Raw genomic sequence first — 24,323 nt, 5'->3', positions numbered from 1 at the left:
AGTTACTGGCTCCAGTAAACTTGGCTTAAATCAATCTTCTATCTACAACTTTTTGAAATATCATGCACAGATTCACTGAAGACATGGTATATTAGGGTTCTGGCCATATAAAGAGGAAAAGTAGTACCTTACAGAACCTGTTTCTAACTCACACTTCTCATCTTACTTCAAAGAAATCCTCAGATTGTTTTCATCTCTGTCGTATCTGAGGTATGATAACCATGTCCAAGTACTGTCAGCTAATTACCTTCAGTGGATAATTAGGAGCACCGAGGAGCTTGGCTTTCTCCATCAAGGGTAGATTTCAAGGCTTTTAATTTAGGCATTTAAGTTTGTTTCTTAAGCTACTCGGTGAGAACTGCAACACAATGTTTTCAATTTTTATAAAACCTACAGAACAGAGCAAAATCTTCTTTTACATAATAATGATGTGTTTCAGAGCACTACTAGCCCTTTGTTGTACACGATGAAGTAAGGCTTCCGCACACCACATAACCCAGGCATATAATTGTAGTTGAATTCAAACAGCTGCTAACCACAGCAAGTTACAATCCCCTACTAAGACCCAGGTCACTCTGAAGGGATAAAAAGAAGCAACGAGAGGGGAAGAGTTAAAGCACCCTCTGAATATCTTAATCAGCGGTTTTGTAATGATTTATTGCTTGGCCTAGGCAATTTGCTAAAAAAGTTGGGGTTTCATTTGTGGTCTAGGAAATGAAATTTCAGGTGCCAGTATCTAACTATCTTAAGACATAATAACATGATACAGTTTTCCTGGAAGCATGGTCAGGGAATTTCAGATTGCCACCACACTGTGTCAGAGTGAATCCTTAAATAGTACCTGCAAGATACCCTCTGAAGTCTTGAAGTGCTCCACGATTGTTGAGGCAGCAGCTGGTTGAAAAACAAAACATACTCTGATCTTTGCTTTATTGTTGATCTGCATGATGTCCCTCTTTTGGCTACTCTATGTGTTGTTCTGTGCAAACAATTGGACTATTTGTCTGGGAATAGAAATATTCTGTATAGTGAGAAAATGCTCTAATTTTTAATTTTCTTTTAAGATGACGTGAGGAAATTCTTGCTGAAGCAGTGCAAGTTACATGTATAGTTAAAATGGAAAATAGAAACATTGTTCCAAGAGAAAGAGGAAACAGTCTCAAAATACTTAATGAATTTTCCATGCATTGCTCCATCTGACCAGTTGCATTAATCATACCGTACAAGGCATATTACACCTTCTCACCTCCCAAAACTGCACATATTTTAGGCATGAGAAAATTAAACCCATGTAAAATTGAGAAGTTTAAGCCCCTGAAAACAGGTGTTTAAAGAGTCTTATCAATCGTGCTTGTAGCAGTGCTAAGTTTGGAGATCTTGCTCTTAGCTTAAACAGACACTAGTGACTGATTTGACTTTGATATTCAGAGTTGGGTTTTTTATTTCACTGTTTGACTACTTCACAGGAGAAATATTTGTACAAAATTTGTACTTGTTAGCTAGGACAACACACACAAGCCAGTTGTTGAGGCCAACAATACCCCTGAAGCAATGCTTCAGTGCTAGATTGCGGAAATAGCAGAGCAACCCAAATGAACCCAGAATTTCAAGGGAGCTCTCTTTATATCCCTCTAATTGGGTGGACACATCAGTCCTTGTTAGAGCACCTCAGTGATTCATTTGTTGTTTACTGAGGCATGTGCGGGAAGAGTCCACTGGCATGCCTTCAAGGGTCACAGAGAAGCCTCTTCCATTGAAATTAAAAATCTAGTTGTCTTTAGCAGCTTTTTAATAAACAGAATTTCCATTTGACCCACATTAGAAGCTTGCTTTGTTGAGATTTAGAAAGAAATGTTTGTCCTTGCAAAAGAGCACAGGGGGCTGTTAATATTCAGAATAGATTTCTGCGGTGATTAGGTATTATTAGCACTTGAGTTTCAGCTCAAAATGAATATAGTTTCTTCTCTCAATAAGTTCTTCTCAAGGAGTCACCTTTCTTCCTCTCAGAGGCAGCAGCCTTTATAGACACTAGAGTCTTTTTAACAAACGGATTTTCAATCAGACCTGCATTAGGTGAGAAGCTGGAGTGCTCCCACACCTCATCGGGCATGGGTTCGTACAAGACCATCTGCAGCGCAGATGCATGCAGCCTAGCTTTAACACCAGCTACGCCGGGTGCTGGTCGTCATGCAGGCTAACTATTTGTGTATTCACACTGCTGCTTGCATGGTTTCTGCAGATTGCTGAGCCCCATGCTACCATGCAGCTCTAGCACATGCCTTGAGCTAACTCAAAACTAGTGGTGCACCACGGGGCCATCACAGCAGCACCAGCAGTGTAGACGTGCCATAAAATTCACAGGTAGAAGGAGAAGGAAGCAGCTTTCGATCCAGCAGCGCAGTTGTGCAGCTTGCCTGGCAGGGACAGCGGGTAAGCCCTCAGGCACAGCCCCTCATGCCCCCCACACTGGGTACCTTCCCCACCAAGAAGGCACGTGGCATCGCCCAGGGGTGGTCGGGCCAGAAAGCTTCATGAGATCACAACTTCACTCTGAATCATAAAGTGCTTTTTTCAGCCGGTTCTCCTTGATGGCTTTTAGCATTTATATCAGCGATGATATGCTTAGCCATATACTTGTTATCTGAGTATAAGTTACATCACATTTTTTACAAGCTTAAATTCCTTCCTTCAATGTGAGTTTGTTTTACAGAAGCAAAACCACTAGAAAACAGGGGTCGGTGTCCTGTTCCCTGTAACAGAGGGAACACTGGTTTGCTATAAACGGCATTTATGCTGACTATCTGTGCTGAAGGAATGACACTGGACTCATTAACATTTGTACGATGGATTCAGTCTCTATAGTGCCATTCTTTTGTAGAAGTGTCAAATATAAGGTAGTGGAATCTCCATCGTTACTGTCATCTCTCCTGTTGCCATTTTCTAATTATTCAGTTATTTAAGGTTGAAGTTAAGAGGGACTGTTATATTTTACAAGCATTTCTGAAGAGCTATGTGCACAAAAAAGCTTTATAATGAAAGATAAAACTGGTATATTTAACACTGATGTTTTAAATGTTATTTTTATTCAATTTAATTCAATTGAAAAGAATGGAACAAGGATTCTTACTACTCCAGGCAATGCAACACTGAAACTAGTACTGCAACACTCAGTTGGCAGGCAGAATTATGGGGCACAGAGCAGTGTAACATACTGGTGCCCACATTTGTATAAGCAGTAGGGTAAAATACATGTGAAATTCTACAAGAGGTAGCAAAACATTCTCAGACGGATAAAATTAGCTTCCGCAGAGCTTCCTCATGAACGTGGCTACGGTGCTGCTGGGAACAGAGCTAACTCCCGCACTTCTGAAGCTACCAAATGCACTACAGACATATTCCCACTTTTATGGCTGCTGTATAAACGAGCAGAAAATTGTGGATCCATAGCTGTAGATCTGGTGGATTAGGAATGGTCCAACTATTCTCCACTTCCAGATAAAATCAGAAAAGAAATTTACTTGCAGTTGCTTTCTCAAAAATCCCATCAATAGTCCTTTCTTTTTACTGCATTGCCTCAGGACATGGTAGAAAACACTTCTCAGGGAGTTTCGGTAGGCAGGAAGTACCCGATGAGTTACTGTATGAAAAGATAATATGATAGCAGGGCTCACCTCACAAAATACAGCTTTACACAAGTGCACTTACCTCACTGTCCTGACAAACTGTCTCATGTTTGGCTAACCAGTCCTGGCTTCCCCTCCCACGAGCAAGCAGTACCGTTTTCCTGCAGCCAAATGGCTGACACAGTAGACATAAATACGAAAAATCTGTACAAAACGAAGCTCGGTTTTACAGCCATCTCATAAATACACTAAGTGAGAAAACTACACATATTCATAAATTATGCTCGGCAGCTATCTACAGGATAAGATATTTCATAAAAAGTGCTAAGTTCCTGTTTACATTATAAAGGATTCCTTAAACCAGCACCAGTGTAGCAATTTGTTATGTGCAACACGTTTTGATTGCTACTTTACTGATCTAATTCTATCAAGGAGCACAACCTGTAGTCTCAACGACCTGTTTGGTAGTGGGAATCAGGAATTACAGATGAAACAGTTGAGCTAAAATATCCTTTACGTTTTGAAGCAAACTATGAGTGACTCTTATAGTAAAAAAAAAAAAAAAGAAAAAGAACTCCTTTGAAGAGATCATAAATATGTATTAGGAATTAAAATGTAGTCCCCTTGATTAAAACTGGTGGAAATCCCCCCAACTCCCCCCAGTCAGCATTAAACGAACATTAAGAAAAACTTGAAAGTATGAACCCAAGTTTCCAGTCCAATGTAGCAGTTTTATCATAACAACCTACTCACTATTTTTAATATTCGAATCAAAAGACAACATTAAAGTAAGAATTTAGTGAGCCTTCTGCAGCTGCCTTGCAGTGCCAGGATCACAATATCCCTTGAGAGGTCTGGCTCCTGCCCAAGGCACAGAAGTGTCGGATGCTCCGAGGCATCCCTCTACTCGCCCTACCACTTCACTCACACCTGAGTTTTACACATCAATCTCCATTCAGATGTGAACAAAAGGATTGCATCATAAACGATAAGGGTTATTGCTTGCTTTTACGGGAATCGAAACAATTTAAAAAGACAAAAAAAAGGAAGCTTAAGGTTTGAGTCAGTCTTCATTTACGCAAAATAGATATGGATGTAAGAGATGGTCATTAGAGGTCACAGTCTGAGTCAACTCACTTCTGATTTCCCATACTGGAACCCCCTCGCCAGTTCAGACGTACAGTGATCTTTGGGCAGATGTAGCCCTTTGGCACCGAGGTAATTCACTTACTAGATTTTAAACCAAAAAGCATTTTATTGGAAGATTTCACAATTGGTTTTAATCTGCAAAAGTTTGTGCAATTTTTTTAAAATTCCATAATGTGATGTTTCCATGTTCTAGTTCTAAGATGGATAGTCTCAAAAATGTGGGTTTAGATGAAAAACGTGCTTAGAGGAACAACATTAAAAATCACTAAAATCTTGAAATGAAGGTGTATTTAGCTGATATACAGCTAAGCCAAATTAAATAGCTTGCTGTTTCAAGTGGGATGGGCCCACTGCCCGCTCCCCTCCCCTTGCAGCTGGTCTGGCTCTTAGCTGAGCCCTGGGCGAGGTGATTCAGCTCACTGAGCTGGGAGAAAAGGAGCCCAGCCAGAAAAAACAAAGGAAACGGGAGAGCATGCAGCCAGCCCACCCTAAGGAGCTGCTGATTCAGTTCAGCTGTCCTACCTGCACCCTTGAGGTGGAAGTATCTAACACCATAGATGGGGTTAGTTCTCAAATAAGGAAACCCCACACTTTGTAACGCAAATTTAAAATTTTCACGCTATGTAATTTGCCTCTAACATGAAATAGCGGGACCAGCTCCGTGGTTAAGATTCATGCCAGGCACTTAATTGGCAGTTGGGGACTTGAACATCTTCCCGGAAACTCCTACAAATAAAATACTGCAAAACGGCAGAAAGGGTAGATTTTTGATTTTTGAATCCAAACAAAGACACTGGCTTTATACTACAGCTCCATGATAAAAAGCTGTCCTGTCTCCCAAAAGATTGGTACTTATGGCATTTTTATATGAGCTTTTGCAGTCAGGCAGGCAAAAAATGAGGCACAGGTTTAAACCCTTTGCTTAACGAGAGTCACTTTCTGTATAAAAGAGCACGTTTCAACTCTTCTCTGCTCAGTTGAACAGACCTGAACATCAGCTTTCCACACCTTGGTGAGTGCTCTGATCAGAGACGTTCTCTTGCCAACTGCTATTTTATGTAGCGTGGAGTAGCCAGCTCCATCAGTAGAGGCTGAGACTGACCCAACCAAAACTGGACAATAGTCTCTACATATGCCACTCACTTGTTTTATAGGAGACCAGTCTAATACCCCAGCTGAAATCAGCAAGAGCGAAAATTTGAATCTTGACTGTCCACATGGGTTTCTTATGCATTAGATGATTAGCTAGCTCAAAGTGGATAAGTCTGTCCTTTTTCTCAGCTAGAAATAAAAACCTGTATAGTTATTCCTACAGAATTTGAGCTGCAAGAACTCAAATGTTTTCCAGTAGAAAACATTCAATTGAAAGATTCCCAGCCAGCTCCATTGTCACGGCCAAATCTCAAACCTTTTTATGACAATCTTTTAAAAAAAGTAAAAGAAAATAAAAATTATAAAGTCAAAAGTACTCTTTACTTGACTAGAAACTGCTGATAGGATTTTATTTAAACTTTCCTCCTATCAGTATTACACTTCCCATTTGGTGAAAAAAAAATGCAAAGGATGTGGTACTACACAGGAAGCTACAAAATCTATTAAAATATATTCAAATTTCAAATAATTCACATTATAGTTTTTGCAACAAGTTTTCTTATTGCTGCACATCTTCAGGGTGCTTTACCAATAGGCACGTGATATATGTCTGTCTTTAATTAACGCTCATTAGTCCATAGGCTTTGTATGCTATTGCATGCTTTAGGTCTTAAACCTCAAAACTCTATGAACTGTACTCTTTATTAAGTGGCTAGTTACTTTATGGAAGAAAATGGAAATGTTTTTACTATCCTACTGTTGCAGATAGTAGTCTCAAAAGCATACTCTAATCCTGAAATACAAACCTGAGTGTTGATTTTAAAGTTCATGTTTATTTTCATCGGCCTGTCTCTTAAGTAGAAAAGGTTTTTGTAGAAGCAGGCTAATTATGCCAGCCATATCTGGTTTATACATGTCAGATATTTCTCTATGACAAATCAGCCCAGCTCTGGAATTTAAACATCAGCATGCACATAATACTTGAAGATAAAAACTATTGTCTAGGCCATGTCAACCCTTGAATGAAGCTCCAGCATGGTCATTTTTAGCACTCCATCTTGCTTACCTGCAAGCAGACGTACATCTGCTTGTACTGCAGAGCTCCATAAGGCAGCTGGTGAAACAGGCTTGGTTGGATCACTTGTGAACAGTTTTTACCAAAACCAGATTCCCCACCAAAACACAGCTGAAGCCAGCTCTGGTGCAGGATGTTGACTCAAACCCAGGACAAGCAGTGAAAGCCCCACGACCACCCTAACCCACCATCCTCATTCAATAGCTCCCACACAGAGATCTGCTGCAGAGAAGAGGGCGCTGCCTGCGTGTGCACCAGTATACACTCCCTGCCCACCCTAGCATATACTGCGGCATAGTAGTATGCGCTTGCATAGCCTCGTGTATCCGCGACACGCTCCCCTCCCTCACTGCTGTAATTACTAGGTCTGCTGTTTCTCATGTACAGGCCCATGTACTGGAAAAAAAATTCTCTGCTCTACAGATTATTCTGCAGCCCTTTGTGCCAATTTATATGAGCTTATTAATATCAATAAGACCTAATGCCAGGGAGTTTGTCTCTGACCAAAATAATCCTAACCTAAGGCGTATTTTTTTCTGACCTATCTACTCAACATGAAAACTGCACTGCTGCACACACTTACCTTCTACAGATTACAAGGATAATCCTTCGTCCTCTTCAGGCAGTAGGAAAGTCGCCTTCAACATCGATACTATCCAAATCAACCTACCATTGGTTTCTCAAAGGAACCAAGGAGGAAGACAGGAAGAAAAGCAAACAGATGACAGAACACGGGGATTTAATGTTTTGGTAAATGCTTACGTATTACGATTGCAAACACAAGCACTGTTATATCACAGAAGAGCATCAGACCCAATCAGTGCTGCCCACCCAACCATCCAAATGACTGTGGAATTCTAGCGGCTCACAGCTCTGACTTTATTAGTACAACTCAATTATATTCAAAGCAAATACTCACTGATCAACAACATAAATAAAACCGGAATCAAGCCCACGGCTCTAGTTCTGCTCCCAAACATGCCTCCCTCATTGAAAGGGGCTTTAGAAAATGCCAACACACTGTTGTGCGCGGCTCAAAATCCGTACATCGCTGAATAATCTAACGATTAGTAGCTAAATGAAGGTGAGCATTTCCTCATCTCTAACAGCACCAAGGTATGGGCAGCTAGCCAAGAATCTGATTCATTAAACAGAAACATACGTACAAACCCTGCAAGTGCTTCTTAAGAGCACAACACTATTTCCCGTAAGAACATATGGAAACTAAATAAACCTCAGGTTGCCCTCAGGTAGAAAAAGGTTGATTGATTGATTTCAGACATGTAGTCCAAAGTAGCCGCAGCGTGGAGAGCCCCTGGTATTGAACCAGGAACTTCAGCGGCAGCTGCCCACCTGCACACAAAAGATACATTGCACAAAGATATTTGTTCAGCTAAACATTAAGTCTATTCAAAACCATTTATGAATACACACCAAGGATCTCTTTAGAAATGAGCCTAATTTATATCAGGCTTACCCTTCAAAGCTATTATTATTATGCCATTAAGTTTGAGCAACCATGTGTTGAAAACGTGTATAGCCTTTGTTACGCAGTTAGATTCTCCACTCATCTGTGGAACAACGCAGCAGACGTTGGGCCTATAGATTAAGTAACAAAATCTGCAGCCTATAGATTAAGTAACAAAAGACATCCTAGTGTCGTATCAATCAGAATTACACAGCTGTCCTCAGATGCAGTCACAAAATTTCATCCTGGGCTTAGAGAGCAAAATTTTCAAACATACCCACATGACTACATATCACTGTCTTGAAATAAAATTTAGGAACTGAAAAGCCTCAATCATTTTTGTAAGCTTTACTCCCCTTCTTGCACATCAGCCCCAATTAGAAGAATAGCCTCAATCTTACAGCACATTTCAGGAATTCTGTGAAAAGTGCTATGAGAAATCTGTTTAACAACCTATGCTGTTCAGCATCAATAAATTAAATCTCCTCTTGCCAGCTCTAGAAAAGCCTTATTTGTATATTTCTTTCTAGCATATACCATGTCCATAAAGCATCTTAGCAGAGGGGTTATCTTTTGATCTCTATTTTAACAGAGCTCGGACATACTGCCAATAGATTAGTACACTTGGGAACGATTTTGTTTCAGCTGAATTAATTTCTCTGCACTCAAGAACAAGCTCGCTCCAAAGGTTCCCCATGTGCCTGATCCCACAAATCATCGGGCTGCAAGGGACCTCAAGAGAAGTCTAAATAGTCCCTCTGCTTGCCCCAAGGCAGAATGAGTTACATTTAATTCATCTCTCGCTGGTTATTTTCTTACCTCTTCTTAAAATCATCATTCTCTTCTTTACACTGCACAAAACCAATGTGTTCATTTTTCCCTTTCATAGGTCCTCTTTGATCACTCTAATTGTTTACATGAGCATCCACTTGAATGGTATCTCTCTTTTATGTGGCATATGACCCGTGCAAGTAATATCTTTAAATGTTCAATGCATAGTATATGAAAGGAAATTCTTAGATGTCCATTTTAGGACAGTTAAAAGGCAATTTATTCTAGTTTGGTTGCAAACGCTTAGCACAACTAGGGAGTGGACCTTTGTTATTCTTGTTGTCCCTTTCTGGTCAACAAAATCTTCTTTATGGTAATTCTGGTCACATATTCTTTATGGTTACCATGTACCATCCTTATTAGAAATGATTCCACGGACAAGGAATTTTTACTATGATTTATTCATTTCAAATTATTCAAATTATTTTAACTCAGGTTACTGACCATCTTCCATCTGTTACAGAGCAAATGGCAAATATTTTCCACGTACGGTCTAAAGTTACGTTTACCTCCTCAAACAGTGGAAATCCCATTTCTTGTGTACAACACAGTTAGGTGCTAATCCTTGGTGGCAGAACAGAGAAAGATGCCTCCTTGTTTCCATGAAAGGCTTTAACATGATTGTAAATTATGAGGTGTATTGCTAACATAAAAAAAAACTCCACCATGTTAATTAAGATCAACTCTCTGTATTTTTTATTTCAGATGAAGGGCAGCTGAGAGGTATTCATATGGAGTGACTCCATAACTTTGAAATATAGTCTCTTAGGAACCGCGAGCAGATTTAACCACAAATAGCTAGATGGGCCTAGATATGTGAAGTTATATTTAACTATCTCCCTAGCTAATTAGATCAGGGAACCAGAACCATATGGCTAGATTAATTAAGATAAAACAGGGCATTTGTAATAATTAAGTTAGCTATTTGGTCTCCTTTCCAGTGCAGGGAGTCAACAAACATCGTCAGTGCAGCAGCCGATGACTGGCACTTCAGACCATGTATGCCCCGTGGATGCAGTCCCACCAAAGCCACTGTGTTTGCAAGACAGCACAGAAGGCTCCCATGACCAGTCTCATTTTATTTGTTTGTTTTAAGAAGACCGAGCAGCCAGAGGAGCTCCTTTCCTGGAGGAGTCCCTGAGGCTGCTCAGAGGAGAGAAGGTTTCCAGAGACGGCAGGGTGAGACAGGCAAGAGATTCAAGCCAGGAACCTGCAGCTCAGGAACAAAACTGTGAAAATGCTGTGAGGGGCATGTAGCAGACCCACAGTCAGACCCCAAAGGTGTCGGGAAGGAAGTTCAGGACCAGGGAGGACTGTGGAAATTTGCGCCAATGCAGAAAACCACTGAGTACTTGAAACCAACGTTAGCATTTGAAACTTGCAAGGGCTCATGGGCAGAGATCAGGCTGTGAATAAACCTTTTATCTACTATTTTGTTCTCTCATCACTGTAAGTTTTCTCTATTAAAGAAGTTAATTAACTGAGATGACTAGTTGTAATTCTAATGAAAATAACGTCCTTTGAGCTTTTTGGTCTTCTTTAGGAGCTCAATGTACAGGAGATGACTTAAATCAATCCACTTCAGTTCTCCGGCCCCCTACCTGGGGACCCTCCACAGCGACCAAAGGCTATTTTGTGTCTTCACTCTGTAGCTACAAACTTGTACTTCAGAAAAAAGGCATATATATTTGCCATCATGAACTCATTTGGCCTGAACATGGCCCTCATCTTGATGGCATTCATAATGAATTTGCACAGCAATCATGTTGTTGTCTCCATCATTTATAGATGTTATGCTTTATTTGGACACAATGAAAATTTCAAGCAATTAAAAGTGGATCCAAAGAAGGGTTTCTCTATGAAAGAAACTCAGGCCAGTATGACTGTGACAGCTACTGGCCTTTATGCAATATGCAGACCAGCAAAGCCACAGCTTGACAAACAAGCTTTGTCTATTATAATAGCAAATGTTTCCCCTAAAAGTGTGTTTTGGAAGGTTTTGCAACTCACTAATGTAGTTTAATTATGATCTTGCAGCAATTTGTTTAATGTCCTACAGGAATCAAACAAATCTAGTTCTTCTTGAAAATAAGACTGACAATGCAAGCTATCACATACAGGGTTGGTTGTTTGGGGTTTTTTTTTTCATTTAGTCAAGAGCCAGTTTTGCTTAAAACTAAAACAATATGTAAAAAGGAAAAAATACTATTACCTTTCAGTCAGCAGAAGGAGAAATCACATTAATATTTCTTCAAGTGATAAAAAGTTAAAAGTGTTGAATGCTTTTGGCTGGCAGAGTTCCAAGATTTCCATATTGTTACAGGATTTGCATAAAACTTTGTTTAAGATCAAGTTCTCATGTTGATATGATCTCAGTCTGGTGAACATCTAGATTTGGGAGCCATATCCACACAAACAGTTGGGATCTAGTAGCATTAGTTTTAGAGTTTAGAATTAAAGTTTTGCAATAAGTGGTGCTGTTCTCATATCTCCGTTTATTACACAGGAATGACAGCACACACTTAAGCTTATGACATAAATCTTACTGTGTTCTACCTATCTGCTGACGCACATATTGCACGTTACTGTGTGATTAACAAGGTGTTCTCTGAAATAGGCTGAGTTAGTTCACAGCTGAAAATATGGACTTCTAGAAAGAATAACCAAGGGAAATGGCAACATAACCACTGTGATAATTTAATTGAAATACAGATAAATGATCTACAAGAACATGGCAAGGCAGGATACAGAGCCAAAGCTAGCTGAAAAATGAGTAAGTACTAGCTTGAAGACACCGAAACTTTTTTTACTGTGACACATTTACAAATATGCACAGAGATAATACGGTATATCCCAACACGTTAGAATACAAAGTTTCTATCAAGTAGCATATTGAATGGCTTCTTTAACCATGGGAAAATAAGCCAAAGAACTTCGATTTTTAAGTAGAAAGGAAATAAAAGCTGCTGAGATAAACATTTCTGTTCTCAGACTGTAAATTTACTGTCATTGTTTCACAGCCAACTCCTGGACAGACTTTTTTTCTGAACCACAAATCTGTCAGTGCAGAACTTCCTTCGCTCCCTATCACCTCTGGGTTTTAGACGGCACTCGGGTGTTCAGTCTCTTGCCTCACAGGGGCAATGGCTGCGGGAGAGCATGCAAAGCCAGTTCGTTTCCCTCGACACCATCCTCCATATATCAACTCCCAGTTAGAACAGAGACTGCAAGTATTTAAAGACACAATATTTATCCTGCTTCAAGCAAGGGGGATCCATTGTATTTGTCGTTTGTTGACTGGTATGTTTGCTATTCTCCCTAACACCTTGGTGACGGTGTTGTTTCAAGAGATGTTTACAAAAACACCTGTAGGTGATTTGCAGTGTAGTTTGAGCCCTTGGTAACAGAAGCTACCTCAGCACCGAAGGCCACTTTCAAGACATTGTGCCGCAGTGGATTGTCAATACAGTATATTGTTCGGTCAGGAATGAGGCACCATGAGGAGTGCCACATTTCTCTTGCCATCAACCACCAATAATTTGTTCATGAATCTGTCAGTCACTGACTTATCCACAGAAGAGGATGACAGCTGAACTTTCAGTGACCTAATAATTATTCTAGTGCTTATAAAAAAATACTGTAATATTAGTTTTCTTGGGCTCTGTTGAAGCTTTTACTCAATGTTACATGCACGGGAAAAGAGTACACTCGGGTCAGCTATCATATTTCAGCGCACATGGCAGCTCTTACTTAGCTTGGTTCTAAAAGTGTTATTCATTAAGGCAATGTCAGCAGTTCAAGGCAACTGGATGTAAAGCATGGGCCACTATGCAGAAAGCTGAATGTTCCTCTAAATATCACCTAGGGAAGCTAGCACTGAGGAAATCATTAAAATGTACAATACGGGTGGAACGTCAGATGGCCACAAGTGGCTTAAAAGGGTTCTGCTGATACCTCTGCACTGTAGGATGGTTTTCTTCAAAGTGGAGATCCCTGAGGGTAGGAAATGAGAAAAGAGAACAGCGTACAGGAACAGAGAATGGATAAATCCTTCTTACCAAAATCCTTCCCTGCAAATGATACTAGATCCGTCAGAAAAAATTGTCTGTATGGACAACTTGTCACTCTCGTTGAACTCTCACATCCTATATGCAGCTTTCTAGAGGCATTAGGATGCTCTGAGCTATGAATGCTGGAGTTATGCAGAGCACATATGGACTGCAAACAAGGAAAGAGTTTCCACATTTCCACATTTGCTTTAGTCCGCTAATTTAGGCATTTGAATTACAGGCTCAGGGGCCATCCTGAGCACTCAAGTACACTACAGAGGCCTCACATCCTCCTAGTGAAAGCTCCCAGTGAAACGAAGTTACAAACCAACACTACACTCTCCTCCATCTCAAGCGAAGTATGGAATGGAAGAACCTTGAAAATCTGGCCAGATTTTCATTTTTACACTCTGGGGAGCTGTCGTCTCCCTCGCTTCACAGGGCTTGTAGATCTGAAAAGGAAAGTAATGGTCAACAGGCAGCTTTCACCCGCTCTTCATGAGACCAGCTATTCCCGGCGCGGGCTGTGCATTCACGGGTGCAGAGTTCGCACACAGGGCTGAGCGATGCTGCTGGAGGAGAACGAGCCCCACTCTCTCAGCCCATCTGGTTGGGAAGCCTGTTGGTTAGAGCAGCTAGCACATCTTCCCCATTTGCCTCAGCTTTTGTGGTGAGGGCAAGACACCCAGAAGAGCTGTTTTCACCACCTCAGAGCTCACTGAATTTGCTTCCTCCCACCAGCTTAGCACAATTAGTAGCAGAAGTCAATCATGCACTTACGAGTGCTGGCCAAAATACAAGCAACAGGAAACTTTGCGTATGAATGAGGAATGCTGAAATCATCTGAGCACCGCATCTAGTGGTGACAGATTTCACCCTATCCTTTTCCAGACTCCTAGTTTTATACCACCTCTAGCCTGTTTGTGTTTTTGTTTTCTTTCTCCTCGAATGACACGCTTCACTGCTTTGAGGAAGGATAATTACAGGAAGCTGATGTAGCAATTCTAAGGCTCCAGTCTATCTTGGACAAACAGATGTACCAAAGGGTTTCTCATGGTTTTACTCTCCCATGTTGATTACGTGTTTGCAACTGGGTTTTCACTGTTTTCTACATCCTGATTAGCGCTTGTTTTTTGTGTGCTTTTCTAAGGTAGTTAGATGAGAGAGACGTATCAGTTCTATTATTGTTGATCCATTCTTTGTTTTGTCTAAGTTTGCTTCATTTCTTCTCCATAGTTCAGCAATCATCTTAAATTTGTCTAGCAGATGCATATGTAGAGCATCCTCCTATGTGACCATCTTCTACTTCAACCTAAAACAGTTAATAACGTCAAGCTGTAATTTTGAATATGAGCCCCTCCTTTGCCAACCAATCACATAAGTAAAACAGTAATAGCAGAAAATAAATTCACAAACTAAAGCCAGGCTCTATCCTTTTGCAGGGGTTATGCTCTACATCCCATCGAGCATTTAAGGACTATTGAAACAGGAGAAGGCCAGCAGCCCCGATTTTACTACTTGTACAGATGTGGCTTCCATTTGTCATGTAAAGTCACAATGGCATAGACTTCTGTCATTAAAATTAATCCTATGGGAAGCTTTGCCATTATAGTTACTAGGCTTTTGCCTGGAGTAAAAGGTTATGCTTCAACATTGCGTTCACATCCTCTTCATGCCAGTGCATGAAGAGGTACTACAACCACCATCATGACATCATTAGCAAGCATCCATCAGCATACTTTTATAAGTAGCAAAAGATAGGCGGTTAAGGCCCAATCTTATTACACATTCAGTGTTGTATCCTTTGTAAGGACAGCAAGTCTCTAATCAAAATGAAGCTCCTAGCATCAGTCCTACGGTTTACATTAAGCACCAAGCGCATGCTGCTGTGAAGAACTGCTAGGACAGTGTACATAAAATTAAATCTTTTGAGAAGACATTCAAATTCCTACAGGGTGAAAAAAAAAAAATCCCTGGATCAGCAGATCATAATCATACGTGGCACTACTTACCAGACTAAAATCTAAACTATGAAACATGTGACTAAAAAGCATGTGGCTTTCCCAACACTACAGCACTGGTGAGGTACTTGGCAGCCTATATCCAACAAGTCAGATCAACTATAGAGCCCACTTAATTTCTATTCTCAGAACACAATACCAAACACATCAAAAGAGATCAGCCTCTGATTTATAACCTAAGACAGAAGGTTTTTATTAATAAAACTGTTTCCTCAGAGTTAAATTCCATTAACCATACTTAAGAGGGAATTACTACACATCTTGCTCCCAGGCAGAACCTGACCATTCCACATGTGTTACAAATCAGTATCTCTTTACATTTATTGGTGTGCTGAAGAAAGTCAAAGGATTTTATTTTCAGATTCTGGCAAGTCAGGAATCTTTCATGTTTGAGGAATCATGTTGTTATCAATCAGTTTCTATTTTAAACTTAAGAATTTTCATATCAAATAACCAACAGCTACATTTTTATACTAACCGCGTTTCTCCATCTTGAAGTAAGAAGCTTAGCTGGCATCACGCTTTTAAGACAGACAGCTGTGAGATACTAGATGCTGTAGAGAAGACTTTAAAGTCCTTTCCATTCTGCACGAGGTGTTTCCCCCTTCTTCCCCCCTGTATTTTTTTTAATCTTGAAAGCGTTTCCTACTAATGCATGAAACCTCTGTTATGCTGCATATGGTTTCTATTTTCAAGTCGCTAATGCTTTCAGGAATTTCTTTGATTTTTCTAGTTGTTACCTCATTCTTGTCATTCCTGATTGACACAGAAGCAGCAACCCAAGCCCCTCCAAAGTTTTCTTTCTTTAGTTATGAAGCTGTCTCAATGAATCTGTACAGTACTTCAAAATGGCCTGCCTTTACTACCCTTGTAGGAATGAAGGTAGGGCCTTGAATATTTGTTGATAATTTTTATTATATTTGAATAGCATCCAGTTTTCTTACTTGAAGAACTCAGATTTTAACCATTAAATTTACAGTGCACCCAAGGATACTACATTTACACCCACAGACCTAAATCAAGACCTGGGATTTGCACACGAATGTGTCCATACAAATGTAACATCCTCTTCTTGCACATGGGAGGAAAAAAAAAGAAATATTCTGAAATTCTTATTTTCAAAATTAGTGCAAAATCAGCTTTCAATGGCAAGTTTCCAAATAATTAGTAGCTCAATGGTAGCTGAATGCCTGAAAATGTAGCTGCACAGAACTCTCCCAAGATTTCATGGGAAGGCCTGTTTCTGCCCTCAGCTTCTGTCCCTCCGTGTATCCCAACGGGGCATGGATGGATGCCTGCACAAGGGAATAATTTAGCATTGTTCAGACGGAAGCTGTCCTGTACACAGGAGGCTCTGCTGAAGGACTTCATGGTTCACTGCATGGGGCAAAGCTACCGGTGGAACGCAGCACAAACACAAGGAGCTTCATTTGGAAAATACAATTTATTCCCGAGACTTAATGTTGAAAGATAAAAACACACAAATACTTAAGGACTAGAGATAGCTCTAGAGATGGTTCTGAAATTATGGCGTGTGCACACACTATAATCTCAGGGAAAGGATATGCTCCAAAGGTATGCCACTTTCTGAAATAAATCAATCTTTTGTCACCAGGTTGCTTCAGTGGGTGTTGCATTTCAAACGCAAAGGAGCATGGAAAGAGAGGAGAAAAAAAAAAGAAAAGAAAAAAAAAGCACCTGATCATTGCTTCATGCAATAACTGGAACAGTAATTTTACCAGTTTTACCTTTTAATGTTGATTTTATTTTAACTGGATATGATACGCTCAGAGGTTCATATCAACAGAAAAAACTGCTGCATGATTGCTTTTTGGCAGCTACGTACAATTTCCCTGAATTACACAATCAGCTATTTCACACATGAAGCATACAAGAACAGACAGAGCCACCATGAATTTCCCAACGCTTTGGGTTTATTCTGTCTGCAGACCAGAGTTGGTGCTCTCCAGTGAAACTAAAACAACCAGACAAAAAGAAAACATTCACTGCATACAATCCCATAGGTAGGAAGACCACAAAGCAAAGGTTCTCCCTCATATGAAGTTCTGTGAGACAACCAGTAGAGACAGCAAGTGCAAAAACCTTTGGTAATGTCCTTGCTACTTCCTTTTCCCACGCCCCTAAAGCTTGGAGGGTCTGCCCAAAATTCTCAGAAACACCCTGAATACAAAAGGATTGTGCGGGTCAAGGTATCTCCACTGGAGACAGCAGTAGCAGTGGATGCCGCATCTTCCCCTGGTATGGCACTCCCACCCCGTGCTCTCACTGCTCCAGGGCTTAATGGGGAACAGCTGCGCTGGGGAAAAAACCCTCGGTGTTTGAAGCCTGGCCACTGGTCTAGGTGGTGCCTGGCAAGCATCTGGCAAGCAGAGAGGGGACAGTAAGACAGATTTTAGGGCTCTGATGGCAGTGCTTCTTCAGAAAAGACCTTAACTGAAAACATGGGAAATACCAAGTAATCACCCTGTGAGAGGCCTTGGGGTGTATGTTCATCACCCTAGAGGGGAAGCAATAAAACCCACTGCCACCCTCTGTTTAGGAGCCCACTTGCAATACTCTTTTGTCATCTTTAACTTCTACTTGACAAATACACCAGTTCTCTATGGTCAGAAACTAACAGTCATTAGCTTACAAAATTACCCATTTCCAACAGGCTTCAGCATGCTCACCCTAAAGAGAAACATATCCCCTAATTTTGGACAAGAGCATCTGCTGGGAAGGAAAAGGGGCGGAGGAGGAACGCGCACCGATGCCAGCATCGAGATGCAACAATTCGAACAAAAGAGATTTCAAGATGTCGCACTAACACACACACACACACAAAAAAAAATCTTCCTCTAGAAAGATTGCTTCCCCTCGGCAGCGGGAGATGCTTCAGCAGACCGCCCGGACACGCAGAACACGAGTGTCTACCCCTAGACGGAGCCCGGCAGCAAGCACGTCCCCGCGGCGCGGCTGCTTCACAGGGCATCCCACCGCGGCACGTACATCGCACCCACTTCGCCCTCTTTGACCGAAAGGACCCACAAGCAGACCTGCCGTACCCGCGCTGCCGCAGGGGACCCCCCCCCTGCGCCCCCTCTTCTGCGCCGCCCCCCCGCAGGACGTTTTGGGGTGGGGGGTTGGAGCCCGGGGCGGGGGAGCCCTGCGGGTACCGAAATCTGCTGCGGGCGGGGGTTGGGGGCAGCACCGCCTTCCTCTTCGCTTTCAAAAATGCCAGATTTTGTCTCGGCGAGGCGAGAGGGTGCGCGGGGTTGGGGAGTGCGGGGGGCGGCTCAGCTCACGGTACCAGACGCCGAAGCTACGGCGGGCGCAGTGCGGGGGTCACGGGAGTGGGCGTGCGGCTGGGACGCCCCGATTTACCCCCCCGGGGCCGGTGAAGCCGCGGCAAGACCGGGGGCGGAGGGGAGGGGGCGTGGGGGGGGGCGGCCCGGGGGTCGCAGCGCGGCGCCTTTGTTCCGCCGCCGGCCCCATCCCCGCCCCCGCCTCCGCGCATGCGCCGGGCAGAGACAAAGGCGCGGGCAGGGGCGGGGGGGCGGCAGCCATCCCCCCGCGGCGCCGCGCCCCCAGCGCCGGCCAGCGGCCCCCGCGGGGCGCCCACGCGGCGTGGCGGGCGGGAGGGTCCCATGTGCGTGTGTGTGTGTGTCCCCCTTCCCGCGCGTGAGCCGCCACGCCCAGCTGAGGGAGGGGGAAAGTCCCTTGCGGGAACCGCGTTGGAAAGACACGCGTGTGCGTGGGGAGAGACGACACAGCGAGACGGGTCGGGAGGAGAAAGAAAAAAGGTTGTGGGGAGGTGTAGCTCGCTTTGGTGAGGAAAAAACAGAAAAGGGGGGAGAAAAAGGGGGGGATCTGCGGGAAGAGGGGGGCGGCATTCGATGAATATTCATGACGGAAGCGTCTCGGGGCGCCGGGCGCTGTGAGCCCAGCGGCACCGGGGGAGCGGCGCCGGTCCCCGCCTGTTCTGACGGCCGGTCCTCAGCCCCTGCCCAGGCAGGACTGGGGCAGCTGAGCCCCCGAAACCTCGGCATCATGCCCCGCCAAGAGCAGGGATTAAAATCGCCGTCGCGTCCACGCGCACGCGTGACCGCGAAGGCAGCGCCGCTCCTTCACTGCCTCACCGAGAACAATCGCATTGTTGCCCGCCACAATGGGCACGCGCCGCCCCGCGCCTTCGCCGCCACCGCGGGCTGCGCCCCTCCGCGCGCCCGGCCCCGCCCGCCGCCCCCCGCAGCGCGGCACGGCGCCCCCGGCACCGGCCCCGCCGAGCCCCCGCGCAAGCCGCTCGGCCCCCCGGCACCTCCCCGCACCACCACCGCCCCCCGCCCAGCCGCCCTGCCATCTTCCCAGCGCGGTGCGTTTTCTTCTCCCAGCGATTCATTTCGTGGAGAGGTTCGGGAATCGTTTTTTTTTTAATTGCTATTAATTTTTTCTAAGCAGCCTCCCTTTGGAAACAGACTCAAGGCACCGAAAAGAAATTGGGCATAAACCACTATTTTTCCCACCACACCCATCGCTACCCCCCCCCCCCCCATCCCCCCCAAGAAAGCGTTATCGGGCATTTAAATTTCACGGAACAGCCGTCGGTCCGCCTTGTGCCTCGAACCCGCTCCCGGGCGGTCTCCCTCTCGAGGAATCAAGCTCCTCGCAGCGCTACTCCTCTAAAATGTGCCCGCGGAGGCGGCTCCCAGTCTGCTCCTCTCTCCCCGCTCTTTCCGATTTAAACGTACATCTCCTTTCCCCACATTCGAGACACCAAGGGGGGGAAAAATGATTAAAAAACGCAAAGCTTTCGGGGTCTGCTATGTAAATGGCATAAGCGAGATATACCGCTTCTTACCTTTGTATGTTTTTCTTCTCTCCCTCTCTGTGTATTTGTGTGCTGGGGTGTCACAAAGAGAGTCCCAGGTAGCCCAGAGCCCGCTCGGCTTGGTCTGGCTGTGCTATGGCTCTCCCCTGCTCGCTCGCCGGGACCGGAGTGACTAGTGCCTGCTGGAGCAATGCCGCCGCTACCGCGGCTGCTGCCTCTGCATTTCTCACTCTCTCCCCCTCCCTCTTTCCCTCCCTCCCCCCTTCTCTGTGACAGTCTGTGGGCAGTTCAAAAGCCACACGCACTTATTTATTTATTTCTCCGGCTGGCGGGCGGGGGATGCGCTGCGCGACGTTCACGCTTAGGGGGCGCGCGGACCCAGTGTTTTAAATATTAGCCTTGCACGCCGCGGGAGGACTGGCTCGGAGGTCCGCAAACGCACCTCGCAACCTTAACCCCCACCCCAAAAAAAAAAAAAAAAATCGCAGGAAGGATCCCGGCGAGGAGGGGATGGGGAGTGGGAAGGGAGAAGCCAGCCTTCCTGCCCCAAGGAGAGCGGGCGGGGCGCGGCGCGGGGCCGCACGCCGAGGCGCGGGGCGCTCCCCCGCCCTCCACACCCGCGCCGCGGCGGCGGCGGCTGTGCCGGCTGTGCCCCGTGGGGCGGCGGCGGGCCCGGTCCCGGCGAGCTGGGAAGCTGCGCGGCGGAGGGAGCGGGCGAGGCGGGCAGGTGCAGCCCCTTCGGGGAGCGCGGGAGCCCGCTCCCCCGCCGGAGAGGGGCGGCACGGGCGGAGGAGATTGAAAAATCCCGGGCGTTTATGCTTCTGGCACGCTTAACGAGAGGGTCTGCCCGTTAAACACGAAAGGCAAAAAAAAAATAGAGGCAAGCAACACATTTCTCAGGAGAATGGATCTCTCCCGGGCGCTCCTGCCGCTGAAGAGCTGGCCTGAACGTCGCTGGGGCTTCAGGTCTGGTATCCCCCCAGCTCTCCCCCTGCTCAAAAGCGTCCCTGCGGCCGCCACAGCACCCCCGCACCCTCCGCCACAACCACGGGCACTGCCCGCACCTTCCCACCTCCCTCTTTGTAAAATCCTGCCGCCAGCCACAGCCCGGCTGCGGCGGAGGCGGGCGCGCCCTGCCCGCCGCTCCGCGCCCGCTCCGCGCTGCGGGAGCCCGGCGGCGGCGGCTGGTGCGCGGGGCTGGGGCGCCCTCTGCCCCCCGAGCGGCGGGCGGGCAGGGGCTGCTGGGCCGCGCCGGGCGCTGGCTCCCGGGCGGGTGACCGCCCCCCCCGGCCCCCCTGCCGGGGAAGGACCCGCTGGGAGCGAACCCCTCCTCGGGGATGCTCGGGTTCAGGGGCGTGGAGGGGAGCGATCCGGCCACGCCACGGCTTCAAGGCCAGCAGCACCATCTTTCAGCAGGGACGATGAAGGCTATTTCCCATTCATCTGGGGACAAGGACCGAGTGAGAGACGCGTGGCTGGCCCGTGATAAGGACAATTCCGGTTTGCACTTTCGATAGAGACGGAGCGAAAAGGGCGCAGGGCACACGGAGAGGGCAGGCGCGGCGCGCTGCGGGCGCAGCGGGGGCGGCGGCGGGGATGTTTTGCTGCAGGGAGGTGGTGTGCCGTGAGATGTGCGACGGGAGGAGTCCCGCTTCCCATACGTTCCCATATAGGAAAACTATCTTGCAATAAAATGCATTTGGGGTTTATGTGTTTCACGCACAGCGCCCTGCAGCCTTGTGGCCGGCCCGAGCCGCCGGGGGAGACGCGGGACTCGGGGATGGGTGGGCAGCGCGGCGGGAGCCCCCGTTGTCCGCCCGCGGTCACACAAAAGCCCCGGGAGTACGGGCACGGCGGGCTCTCCGGGCGACTGCAGGGACAATTCCCCATATTTTCGTGCAAATCTTCACATCCCAGCCTTCGCTTCAGCCTTTTTCTCTTTTTTTTTTTTTTCTTTTTTCCTTAATTCTCCTCCGTATCTCCGTTTTTTTTTTTCCCGGTGGTTTAACGCTCGCTCTGCAGCTGCGGGGCGCAGCAGGTCGCCATGCCACGCCTGCCCAAATGCAGCATCCCACCCCTCCTCAGGCGCGGTGCGGGGCTGGCTGCGCCCTGCCGCAGCTGGGGGAGGGAGGGCAGGCGGGACCCCACACACCCCCACCCGCGACATCTCCCCGCTCACGGTAACGGGCTGCTGGAGGGCGGCACGGGTGAGGCAAGCAGCATTTACCGTTAAATTGGGTAATCGAGGAAAAAAGAAAAGGGGGGTGGTGGTGGGAAGCGCCCTGGCACGTCTCAGCTCTCGGGAGAGGGGGGAAGCTGCTCCCCGCGGAGCCGAGGCGCGTCCCGCCCCCGCGCTGCCTCCGCGGCTCTCCGCGGGGAGAGGCGGGCCGAGCGCCCCGGGGCCGAGCCGGCTGGCGGCCTCCGCCGGGGCGAGCCGAGGTCCACCCGCTCCTTTTCCCCGGAGCATCCCTGTAGAGGGAGCAGCAGCGCCGGCGCCTGCCCGTCGGTGGCCTGCTGCAAGGTCAAGGGGGAAAATCCCTCTCCCCAGTTTTATTTCTGAGCCACGTGTGTCTGTGAGGCAGGGCTGGAGAGAAGTGACAGGCAAGATGGGTCCAAAATCTATCCAGGAAGGAAGGCAGAGACAGGCAGAGCACAGCAGCACACCCACACAATAGCTCGGTGAGGGACTGAGGGCCTGGGCTGGACTGAAAGGGGGTCCTGGGCCATGGGTAGGGCTCGGGGGAAGCCCCAGGTTAGGCTGGGCAGGGACAATCAAAGCTAACAGTGCCCGCGGGGTCATGACATTTAGACTGTCGAGATTGTCCTGTAAAACTGCCCAACCACTACAGAACCAGTGTGAAATAATATAATAGAGGGAAAGGAAATGGCTAGTATTTAAGCCTGTATTTGAAGGTGGGCTTAGGCAGTGAATGTTCACCTGCATGGAGTCAAGCACTATCTGACCTGATAGGGGAAGGACAAGTTACACAGGGTTCCCAGTATATCAATGAAATAAAATTCCTGAGTGCATACTGAGTCATTTGCTTGGGAAAGCCTGTACAACTAAAAGTGGCACAGAAATAGTCACTGCTGCTACCAGTTTGGGCGGGGTTTTCATCCTTTTGCTGTTTTCACCAGCTAGAGGGCTGAGATGATAACCGTGGTTTACCAGCTAGTATTCTTTTAAATGTACCTACATGCTAAATTATGTACCTCCGAACAACCCCCCAAATTCAGAATTCATCAAATGCTCCCTTTAGTTACTTTGCTGCATCAAGATATCATACATATCTGGATGTCTTACTTGATAAATGTGATACATTTATCCAAATGGGGATTCTAACCAGCCTTTGAACATCTTTGTCATAACTAAGGGTGTATAAAGTATCCCCACCTTTTCCTCATATGTCGAAGGAATTGAAAGAAAAAGTTGGTATGAGGAATAAGAAAAAGCACTGAACAGAGACATCTGCAAAAAGATGGAGAACCAGGTCTGTTCTGGAAGCATAGGTACGTCTAGACCCTTCTGTGTAATGTAACAGTTCACTGCTTTTCTGAAATCCACACTGTCACGCTGCTGTGACAAACACCCAAGCTACCTCCCTCTTCTTAGCCAGCGCCTCTTGTCACCTCCTGCGTGTTACTCCATTTCAGTGCCTTTCCCTCCAGCTTCAACCTTTCAGGCCCAACTTTGTTCAGCCCTGTTTATCTTCCAGGTCTCACCCGCTGTCATATTTCCATCTTCCCCATTAGGGAACAAATCCAATCCTAAATACTTTTTTTTTTCCTCTTTAATTTGTATTCAGTTTGTTCTTCTGGTTAATAATCAACTCTTCGCTCTGTGATTACGTTAGGTCTGACAACACAGCCACAAGCCACAGCTCTTAGCCCAGCGTTACCACAGCACAAGCCCAAAGTACTGACAAGGCCGCCTCCTCTCTCCTCCTCCCACCCTGCCAACATCCCTCCATCCCTGTCACCTGTCACCTCCACTTCTTGTCTCATCGCTCTTTGGTCTTCTTCCTCAGGAGAAGCTAGCACCAATAAGGAGCACCCTCTCTGGGGAAGCAGGGGCCTTTTCATTTTACTCTCTAGGAAGAGAGAAATGACCAGCAAGCAAGAAAAAAAAAAATCACCACGTTAAAAATCCCACCTGTGCTCCTCTTTCAGAACCACCCTAGCACGAC

The 24,323-nt window shown here is 45.9% G+C and overlaps 1 protein-coding gene across 5 annotated transcripts in view; it reads right to left on the bottom strand.

Moving 5' to 3' along the window:
• Positions 1 to 20,362, bottom strand: part of BASP1 (brain abundant membrane attached signal protein 1) — a 52,187-nt gene extending 31,825 nt beyond the window's left edge. Inside the window, exons 1-2 of one of the 5 annotated variants that reach the window (XM_075142492.1) lie at positions 20,167 to 20,362; positions 13,143 to 13,231 (exon numbers count right to left, since the gene is read on the bottom strand). The gene's annotated coding sequence lies outside the window, so the exon portion shown is untranslated. Of the gene's footprint in view, positions 1 to 3,705; positions 3,801 to 7,522; positions 7,590 to 13,142; positions 13,232 to 14,067; positions 14,114 to 20,166 lie in introns of those variants that run through there. The other 4 variants (XM_075142491.1, XM_075142496.1, XM_075142493.1 and 1 more) reach the window with 4 other exon arrangements.
• Positions 20,363 to 24,323: the final 3,961 nt, after the last annotated feature.

This window comes from Calonectris borealis, chromosome 2 (assembly GCF_964195595.1).
Source record: "Calonectris borealis chromosome 2, bCalBor7.hap1.2, whole genome shotgun sequence".
In the NCBI taxonomy this organism is placed as follows: domain Eukaryota; kingdom Metazoa; phylum Chordata; class Aves; order Procellariiformes; family Procellariidae; genus Calonectris; species Calonectris borealis.
Note: the sequence above shows the minus strand (reverse complement) of the source record. Positions and strands in the feature narration are given on the sequence as shown.